This window comes from Bison bison, unplaced genomic scaffold (genome assembly GCF_000754665.1).
Source record: "Bison bison bison isolate TAMUID 2011002044 unplaced genomic scaffold, Bison_UMD1.0 scf7180017864384, whole genome shotgun sequence".
NCBI lineage: Eukaryota > Metazoa > Chordata > Mammalia > Artiodactyla > Bovidae > Bison > Bison bison.
In genome coordinates this window covers 10,769,350-10,778,338 of record NW_011494956.1, presented here as the reverse complement: position 1 = coordinate 10,778,338, position 8,989 = coordinate 10,769,350, and the positions used below count along the sequence as shown (strand labels likewise).

General features: G+C 45.6%; 1 protein-coding gene across 1 annotated transcript in view; it reads left to right on the top strand.

The window, feature by feature from the left end:
- Positions 1-8,989, top strand: part of CLSTN2 (calsyntenin 2) — a 737,086-nt gene that overhangs the window by 319,565 nt on the left and 408,532 nt on the right. The window lies entirely within an intron of this gene.

Here is an 8,989-nt window from a genome sequence, read left to right as displayed (position 1 = left end):
GGCTACTACAAGAGTTGCTGTGAATACTCTATACATTTTGGTGTTGCAAAATTAATTGTTTATGCAGAAAAACTATTTATTAAGTTCCTACTATGTAGTCAGCTCTGTTCTAGAAACTTAGGACTCTTTGCAACCCTATGGACTGTAGACTACCAGGCTTCTCCGTCCATGGGATTTTCCCAGGCAAGAGTACCGGAGTGGGTTGTCTTTTCCTTCTCCAGGGGATCTTCCCGACCCAGGGATTGAACCCAGGTCTCCCACATTGTGGGCAGATGCTTTACCCTCTGAGCCACCCGTGAAGCCCAGGATTCATATTAGTGAACCACAAAGAGTCCTGTGCCCCTGTAAAGCTCACATTGCAGCAGAGGTAAGAAAAAGACAGACAAAAACAACAGATAGAGCAAATATGTAAATTATATAGTGTTGTTGTTTAGTTGCTAAGTCATGTCCAACTCTTTTGCAACCCCATGGACTGAAGCCCACCAGGCTCCTCTGTCCATGGGATTTCCCAGGCAAGAACACTGAGGTGGATTGATATCCCCCTTTCCAGGGGATCTTCCCAACCCAGGGGTCAAACTCATGTCTCCTGCATTGCAGGCAGATTCTTTACTGTCTGAGTCACCAGGGAAGCCCAAATTATACAGTAGGTTGGATAGGAAAATGAAAAGGGAAAGAATCCTGAGAAAGCAGAGCAGGGAGATGGAGATCGGGAATGTCAGGTGGCCTCACTGTGAGAGTGATATTGAAGGAAGGAGGGGCTATGCCCTGTGTCATGGACCGGGGTGTATTTCAAACAGAGAGAATTGTTAGTACAGAGCCCTGGAGATGGGAGCATGCCTGACTATTTAAGGAAAGGCTGGAGGTCAGAAAGATGATGAGGGTGAGGAAGATCAAGCATGGCTTGTAGACCGTGGTGAGAACTTTGGCTTTTGTTTGTTTGTTTGTTTGTTTGTTTTTGAGTGATGTGGGAGCCATTTCAGGCTTTGGAGCAGAGGAATAGAATGAACTGATATACCTTCTGGTAAGATCCCTTTGGCTGCTGCATTGAGAACGGATTGTAGGAGGACATGGGTAGTATCTGGAAGGCCAGGCAGGAGGCCACTGCTATAATCCAGCTGGGAATGTTGGTGGCTTCTAACAGGAGATAAGAAATAGTGGGATTTACTTTTGCAGAGTGGGTATGCTTTGAATGTAGAGCTAACAGGATTTCCCGACATGATATATGACAAGTGAGAGAAATAAAGGAATCTAAGATGGCACCAAGTTTTCAGGCCCAAACTGGAAGGATGGAAGTGCCATTGCCTGAGCTGGGAAAGACTGTGGGTGGAGTGGATTCGGGAAGCAATACTGGGCATTCGCTTTAGAACATTCCATTGCTATGTCTTCTAGCCACTAAGTGGAGAGGTGAAGTAAGCAACTGGATACCCAAATTTGGGGTTTGGGAGAAAGGTCTCACTGGGGAAATAAATTAAGAATTGCTGGTATACAGCTAGTCTTTTAAGCCATGGGCTATTAAGATGTTCAAGAGAAGAAGTGGAATAAGCACAGGAGACTGAGGAGAAATGGCCAGTGCATTAGGAAAAAACCAAGAGAATAAAGTATCTGGAGATAAAGTGAAGAAAGCGTGGAGGAACATGTATAAGACTGGGGCTGCTGCTGCTGCTGCTGCTAAATCGCTTCAGTCGTGTCTGACTCTGTGTAACCCCATAGACGGCAGCCCACCAGGCTCCCCCGTCCCTGGGATTCTCCAGGCAAGAACACTGGAGTGGGTTGCCATTTCCTTCTCCAATGCATGAAAGTGAAAAGTGAAAGTGAAGTTGCTCAGTTGTGTGCAACCCTCAGTGACCCCATGGACTGCAGCCTTCCAGGCTCCTCCGTTCATGGGATTTTCCAGGCAAGAGTACTGTGGGGTGTCATTGCCTTCTCCGAAGACTGGGGAGATGCTCCCAAACCACCTCCTTTTGTTTCTGGGCACAGAATGGGATTATATTTCCCACACTCCCCTGAAATTAGATGCACCCACGTGACTGAGTTCTGGATAGTAAAATGTGGGTGGAAGTGATGTATGCTACCTCCAGGCCTGGCCACTAACATCTCCTGCTCCCTTAGAGCAGCGGAGGACCATGGCCTGTGGGGAGAATAGAGACTGGATGGGAGGATCTAGGCCCCCAATGACTCTGTGGAACAGCACTCCCAGCCCCGTACACATACAAGCCACATCCTTTGGGATCTATCACTGGTGAGAAATGACCCTTTGTAGTTTTAGCCACAGAGATTTAGGAATTGGTTGTTACAGCATTTAGTATCTCTGAAAAAGACAGAGACTGATCACATGGTCGAGGAAGATGAGTGAGGACTGAGAAAGGGTCCTCCCATGAAGCAACGTGGAGGTCTTTGATGACCTTGAGAAGAGTAGTCTCAGGGGGAGAGTGAAGGACAGTCTGATTGGAGTTGGTCCAATAGAAAAGAAAAGGAAAAAAATTGATGACCATGAGTCTAGACCTGCTCTCTGTTGGAGAAAGAGGGGTCGGGAAAAGGATTGTTTTAATATGGGAGAAATAAGCACACCCTGTGCCATTTGTTGGTGGAAAATGTCAGCTCTTTGCTGAGACGGTGGTGCAATTTGGCCTGTGGCCCATGCCTCTGCCACTCACCTAGGAGAGTTATTTGTTTCCGCCTGAATAGCAAATGATATCGTTTTGAAAGGCCTCGTGGTGCCTGATTGATTTGTTAGGGAACCTGACAGCCTTAATGGACTTTTCTGACAAGACAATGGCTTCTCCTGGCAGTGCTTATCTTGGAGAGGTTCCAGGGATGGTAATGAACAGCATTATGCTCAAAGACAGAGTATGAAGAGGAGGAGGAGGAAGAGGAGGAGGTAGGGGGAGAGGGAGGGGAAGGGAGAAGGAGGAAGAGGGAAACAATGAAAAGATTTTACTTAACATGGAACCTGAACTTAACGTGGGAAGGAAATAAGCTCCCAGGTTCGGCCTAACTGGTAGAAGCTGGCAGAGGGAACGAAGACACGTGAGAAGGGTCTTGGTTAGTAGGAGGCAGCCAGGACTGCCCTATGAGAATAGAGAATACTTCCTTTTGCGGTTAATCTCCATGGGTCTCTCCTTGCTCTCCACTTACCAAAAGAAGGTGTCCTTCGGGATGCAGTGTGGCATGTTAGAAAGGCTTGACTTTAAATTCCCGCTTCATCACTTTCTGCCTGTCTGCTCTTGAGTAAGTCACTTAACTTTTCAAATATTCAATTTCCCCTTCTGAAGTATGGAGATTGTAATATCTAAAATAACTTCTGGCATGAGGCAGAGATCTACAAGTAGGGGATCTACGTGATGATCCAGAGAAGATAATCTAATGGGTTATCATCCTGTTCTTTCTCTCCAACCTTGCCCAGGTTACTGAGCCCTCTGTGCCTCCCTCTCCTAATCCATATGTGGAGGTCGTCACCTATGCCCCAGATTGGAGGGGTTTATTAATGAGTGAATACATAGAAAAGAGTATCTGGTGCATCATACCTTCCTAATGAATTAGTTCTTAGAATCATTTGCACATGTGTGTGGTTTTGTGTTAATTTGGAAAAAGACACATTCCTTGTCTGGTTGGTTGTGCTTAACATGGCACCTGGGCAGAACCTCAGAATGCGGCAAAGGATCTGAAACTTGCAGATCTGTTACTTCTGAATAACAGTGCCTGTCACTTGAGGTATGTCCAAATGTTCTTTCCTGGGGGAAACTAGATATGCGGATGGGTCTCCGCCTCATCTGAGGGGCCACATGTACCAATCATGAGGTTATTGCAGCACCTGGGGTCTTATTATCCTCGTCACTGCCCCACAGATAGCCACGCTGTAGTAGGTTCCTGATGGGCCAGTCCTGCTTGTCCCTAGTTCTGGCTCTATGAGGCATTGGAAGGGACTGATAATACCTACTGATAGTGCATTGATCATGATATTATTGACCTGCTAATGATTCTTGGGGACTTCCCTGGTGGCTCAGATGGTAAAGCGTCTGCCTGCAATGCGGGAGACCCAGGTTCGATCCCTGGGTCGGGAAGATCCCCTGGAAAAGGAAATGGCAACCCACTCCAGTACTCTTGCCTGGAAAATTCCATGGACAGAGGAGCCTTGTAGGCTACAGTCCATGGGGTCACAAAGAGTTGGACACAACTGAGCGACTTCACTCACTCACTCAATGATTCTTGGAGGCTCAAAATATGGTAGGGGTGGGGGAGTCAGGAGGCGTGTGAGAAAAGGGCAGAGGTTTTCTATAAGATGTGACCTCTGTCCTGCCCATGACAGGGTAAACATAATCATGTGCATCTTAAAAGCTGAGAAAAGTGGGAGCTTCTCTGGTGGTCTAGTGGTAAAGAAACCACCTTCCAATGCAGGGGACCTGGGTTTGATCCCTGTCAAGGAACTGAGATCCTGCATGCTGCGGGGCAACTTAGCCTTCCTGCCACAGCTACTGAACCCATGCACTGCACGAAAAGCTCACATGCTGCAACTAAGACCTGGCACAGCCAAATAAATAAATAAAATAAAATTGGGCTCTTAAAAAAAAAGTTAAGAAAAATGAAAGTCAGAGAGCCTGTAAAGTGCCCAAGATCACATAGTATCCAAAGGTATGTTCTGGGCTCTGAACCCAAGTCCTGCTGACAGCCAAATATTATGTTTTTTAAATTTCTTTTTCATTATTCCCATGTGTGGTTAAACTCAATTCAAATGCTTATGGAGCTCACACTGAGTCCTTGATGCTGGAAGGCAGAACATATGTGAGTGCAGAAGACATTATGCCCACCATGAGGCATGCTAAGTGTAGGCCAAGAAGGCAGGTTGTACTCAGGGAGCCCCTGAGCACACGATGCACGGTCAGGCGAGCCAAGCCATAAAGCAGTGTGTGCTGTGCACTTTTGTGCGTGTGCTTAGTCAGTTGTCTCTGACTATTTTTGACCCCATGGACTATAGTCCGCCAGGATCCTCTGTCCATGAGAATTTTCCAGGCAAGAATACTGGAATGGGCTGCCACGCCTTCCTCCAGGGGATCTTCCCAACCCAGGGATCAAACCTAGGTCTCCTTCATTGCAGGTGGATTCTTTATTGTCTGAGGCACTAGGGAAGCCATAAAGCAGAGATTCAGAGAAAGGCCATTATAGGTACCTCCTGGGTCACAAAGGTGGGGGTATCAGAGCCATATTAAACTGAGTTTGGAAAGCAGATAAGGTGAGGAAGTTCACAGAAGGAGTGGGGGGAGACTGAAGATTGGGTGTCCTTGCTGTTCAGACTTGACTGCACCTAGCTGTGTTCTGTGCATGCCCAGACACAGGGCTTGGTCAGTACAGGAGCTCATCAGTCAAAGCACTGCCTCTGCCACTCCATGATGACTAAGCACCCACTGCATGCAGGCACCGTGTCTGGGGCTGGAGCCCAGAGAACAATGAGGCAAGGTCCCTGACCTAATGAGCTCTTACTCCCCGATCAATGCAAACAGCCAGGCCTCGCAAAGCTCCAGACCAGCAGTACTCACTAGTCAGCCCAAGGGGGTGGATGGAGTGTGTGCTTTGCCCCTGGGGGCTGGGAGCTCTATCTTCTGTCCCGGAAAAAAATGCACCAGAATGCACAGGAGTAAGAGATTTTATAATCGATACAACTTTGAATCTGCTCCTACTTAAAGAAAAATAGAAAGGAAATCATTTGCAAACTAAAGAATGTTTGCTTTTATTAGTAAAAAATCACTGTCTGTGGAAATACTGCTGCTGGGATTCACAGCTGTAAACAACTCCAAATTAGTCTGTTCACAGGAGTAGGAAGGGTGGGGACAGGGTGGGTTATCCATAGTGGAGTTGGGGAGTTGAGGGAGGTAGGGAGGGAACCCACAAGACACCTTCTCCAGGTGGAAACCTGGGCTCAGCAGGAGTGGAAGTCTGGAGGGAAGGGCATGCTCTGGTGGATGGGGCCACCCTTCCCCAGCTAGGGAGCAGAGGCTCAGCTAAGGCTGAGTGGCAGGGCAGGGATTTCAGCAAAGTATCCCTAAAGGAACTGCTGGAGGAATTGCGGCCCCAGCCATCGGGAAATGAGCTTGAAGCACTCCAGGCGGGGTCTGGCTTTGTGAATACCCATCTGCTCTTATCAAAGAGGAGGACACCTGACAGTAAAAGCCAAACCTGACCCATCTTCCAGACCCGAATTAGCTCCCCAAACCAATTCTTCAGGGCTTTTTCTTTTAAATAATGAAGGATCCCATAAATGTACTACCAAGTGGATTCTGAGAAGCCCAGGAGAGAGGCTGAGGTCAGGTTTAAAATCTCCCAGGGAACCTCCCCACAGACTTGCCAAGGAGACATCCCTACTTGCCCTGTTAGCATCTCCAGTCAGGGAGGGTCTGATGGGTTTTTCTCTTTGGAACGCTGGTGGAGCGCTGTCCAGGGTCCTTCCAGGCAAATCTCAGGGCTCAGCAGACACTGGTTGGCCTGAAATGGCAGATGTGGGACCACAACACAGCTGCCTGAAGCAGGAATTCCTAGTCCTGGGAGATGTCAGAACCTGCCCTGGCCTGAGCTGTTCCGTGAGCAGCTGAGATTGGTTCTCTCTTTCTTCTGTTCCTCCTTCTTTATCCATCCCCAGGATCACTGAGTGACCAGAGCCCTCCCGGGTGGAGATGGAAAGTTGGGAGATTCCAAGACCTTTTCTCAGACCTTCCTTAACCTCCTTTATCTCCATGTCCTATTTCCAACTTCTCGGATGTCTGCATTTTAACTAATAATCTAGCAAACAGTAAAGAGAAGGGTTTGAGAGCAGGTCCTCCTCTCCAGGAATGTTTGTGCTTTTCAAAGAGTTAGTGTTCCAGAATCACCATGTGAATCTCAGTAAGAACCTTCCCCTCTCTAAATGCCAGCTGTTAATTTGTAAGAGAAAGGATTTGGTCTAGGTCCCCATGCTTCCCATTCTATCATTATATTTTCATGTCTTGGTGGCATGATTTCAGCCAGCAGAGAAAACTTTGTGACCTTTAATTCAGACTACATTGAACTCTCCGTTTTGTCTTTAAGTGGGGATAATGATAATGCCTTCCTCGGTGAGTTGTTTCAAAAATTAAAGAAGATGACATTGGGAGCATGATCCGTAAATTCAGAAGGTCAAAACACCTGTGAGGACTGAGGTTGATGGTAGTTTTAAAAATAATCTAGAACAAGCATCCTGACATTGAAGAAATCCTCCTGGACACCCCTTAATGCACTTCTTTTTGTTTAAATATTTATTTGTTTGGTTGTGCCGGGTCTTAATTTTGGCACTCAGGATCTTCAATCTTTGTTGTGGTATGTGGGATCTTTAGCTGCAGCATGCAAATTCTTAGGGATCCAATTCCTTGACCAGGAGTCAAACCCAGGCCTCCTGCATTGGTGGCGTGGAATCTTAGCCATTGGACCACCAGGGAAGTCCTGATGCACTTGTTTTTGTTTAAATATTTATTTATTTATTTGGTTGCACTGGGTCTAAGTTGTGGCGCTCAGGACCTTCCATCTTTGTTATGGAATGAGGGATCTTTAGTTGCAGCGTGTGAATTCTTAGTTGCAGCATGTAGGATCTAGTTCCCTGACCAAGGATCAAACCCAGGCCCCCTGCATTGGGACCTCAGAGTCTTGGCCACTGGACCATCAGGGAAGTCCTGATGCACTTGTTTTATTGGTGCATTGGATACATTTCTAGGAGTCGAATTTGTGGGTCAAATGTGTACACTGTTCGTATTCTTGGTACCCGGTGCAGAAGTGGCTTCCAGAAAGGAACTGACTTACCAACAGTTAAGAAACAAACTACTGTCTCTTCTGTTCTGCCCCTTTAATAAGCAAAACTGCAGTTTTGTTTTGCATTTTGTTGATTACTGAGGAATTTGAACATTTACAAAATGTTTATGGGTATATTTTTTTGTCTTATAAGTTTTATATTCATATATATTTGTAAATGAAGTGATTATTGCTTCCCTATTAAAATGCAAAATATCTAGCTCTAATTTCCTCTTTTTAATAGTAATCCACTGCTATGTTTTTTGTAGGAAATATTACTCTTTTGTGCTTTTAAATCTTGATTAGTTTGCTTTGGATATACATTTTAAACTGTGTTAGTCAATTCCATTGATGTTTGCTTTTGTGATTTTTTTTCCCATTACTTTTTGCTCTAAGCAAAAAGAAAAAAAAATGTTCTTCATCCAGATATCCAAACAATACGAATACATTTTTCCCCCCAAGGTCATACGTGGCTCATTTTTATTTATTTTTTTTTAATTTTATTTTTAAACTTTACATAATTGTATTAGTTTTGCCAAATATCAAAATGAATCCACCACAGGTATACATGTGTTCCCCGTCCTGAACCCTCCTCCCTCCTCCCTCCCCATACCATCCCTCTGGGTCGTCCCAGTGCACTAGCCCCAAGCATCCAGTATCGTGCATCGAACCTGGACTGGCAACTCGTTTCTTACATGATATTTTACATGTTTCAATGCCATTCTCCCAAATCTTCCCACCCTCTCCCTCTCCCACAGAGTCCATAAGACTGTTCTATACATCAGTGTCTCTTTTGCTGTCTCGTACACCGGGTTATTGTTACCATCTTTCTAAATTCCATATATATGCGTTAGTATACTGTATTGATGTTTTTCCTTCTGGCTTACTTCACTCTGTATAATAGGCTCCAGTTTCATCCACCTCATTAGAACTGATTCAAATGTATTCTTTTTAATGGCTGAGTAATACTCCATTGTGTATATGTACCACAGCTTTCTTATCCATTCATCTGCTGATGGACATCTAGGTTGCTTCCATGTCCTGGCTATTATAAACAGTGCTGCGATGACAGGTTTCCCCCACTATCCGAAGGTAGAGCATTTCTTTGAAGACTTTCATAAGCCAAAATGGCATAATGCAAAGAGCAATTCTTAGGACTTATCTTGCTAACAGATGTGCAAAATAAATCAAGATAAAGCACAGA